Source organism: Lolium rigidum, chromosome 6 (genome assembly GCF_022539505.1).
Source record: "Lolium rigidum isolate FL_2022 chromosome 6, APGP_CSIRO_Lrig_0.1, whole genome shotgun sequence".
In the NCBI taxonomy this organism is placed as follows: Eukaryota; Viridiplantae; Streptophyta; class Magnoliopsida; order Poales; family Poaceae; genus Lolium; species Lolium rigidum.
Window position 1 is genome coordinate 348,978,854 of NC_061513.1, and position 1,760 is coordinate 348,980,613.

A 1,760-nucleotide genomic window follows, 5' to 3' on the forward strand; every position below is an offset into this window, starting at 1 on the left:
ATAGATAAATTGTGATACAAACCATATGAATCTCAATCATGTAAAGCAGCTCATGAGATCATTGTATTGAAGTACATGGAGAGAGATTAGCCACATAGCTACCGGTACAGCCCCGAGCCTCGATGGAGAACTACTCCCTCCTCATGGGAGCAGCAGCGGTGATGAAGATGGCGGTGGAGATGGCAGCGGTGTCGATGGAGAAGCCTTCCGGGGGCACTTCCCCGTCCCGGCGACGTGCCGGAACAGAGTCTGTCCCCCGAATTGAAGTTTCGCGACGGTGGCGGCGCCCTGGAGTCTTTGCGGGTTTCGTCAATTGGTGCTGCGTTTTTAGGTCGAAAGGGGTTATATAGGCGAAGAGGCGGCGCGGGAGGGCTGACGGGGCGGCCTCACCCTAGGCCGGCGCGGCCAGACCCTGGCCCGCGCGGCCCTATGGTGTGGGGCCCCCCTGGCTCCTCTCCGACTCTTCTTCGGTGTTCTGGAGCCTTCCGGGGAAAATAGGAGGTTTGGCGTTGATTTCGTCCAATTCGAGAATATTGCCCGAACAGCCTTTCCGGAACCAAAAACGAGCGAAACAAGCAAGCGGCCTTTCGGCATCTCGTCAATAGGTTAGTTCCGGGAAACGCATAATAATGACATAAAGTGTGAACAAAACATGTAGATAACATCAATAATGTGGCATGGAACACAAGAAATTATCGATACGTTGGAGACGTATCAGGCGCTGACATGGATATCTGTCATGTGGGACCGGCATGGTGCTGACTAATGGGACCCACAAAATATTATGACAAGCTGGACCCACAATATTCTGACCGGTGGGATCCACAAAATTCAGACAAGTGGGACCAGGTTGTTGCCGACATATGGGTCCCAATAATGCTGGTCGGTGGGACCCACAAATTCCGACAAGTGGGACCAGAAATTGGTGCCACGTGGTTTCATTTAATAGTGACGTTGTGACATTTTCCGTCACCTTTTGAATTTGACAAAATTTGAGAGCATTTGAATTATTTGCGAAATTTGGGAAACAAAAAACCTGGCGAAATATCAAAAAATAGACAATAAATATCATGCATAAATGGTGGCACAAGAAGTATATATGTCTCTCACGGACCGAAAGATTCATAAGAAAAATTACAATTGGAACACAAAGAAATTAAAAGACCTATGATTAATAATGTTGTAGGACGGTGGTGCAATAGATTAGTTGCCCCGGGATTGAGACATGGATGGTGGCTTGGATGTCCTCAAGAGCAAATTAAGCACGGCATCCATTTCGAGTCAGCCTCTTTTCATAAGCCGAGTCTTTTCTTCTTGGGCTTTCTTCACGACTTCAAGTTCTTCGTCCTGCTTCTTCCGATCTCTTCAAATTTTTGATCTTGTTCTTGCGGTCTTGCACTCGCATCTCAACGTAGTACGTTTCAGTTGCACTGTATGGAGTTCTGCTCTTGATCCGCCGATCTTTGTTGTAGCTCTCGGATGCGTGTAGCTGAGACGGAAGACTTCCGGAACTTGTTGCGACGCCCAATGTTGGTAGGAATGTCTTTGTTGCAGGTGGTGGATGGGCTTTTCTCGCTCAGAACTAGCTAAACAATTTGCAAATCAGTCAAATCAGTTTCATCTTCATTGCGTGGCGCCGCTTTTTTTGCCACCATTTGATCCTGCATAAAGATTACAATCATTGCATGGACAACATACAAAACTTGATTATATTATATTGTGCTAATAAGAAATATTTCTTACATATGCACTTTTTGCTT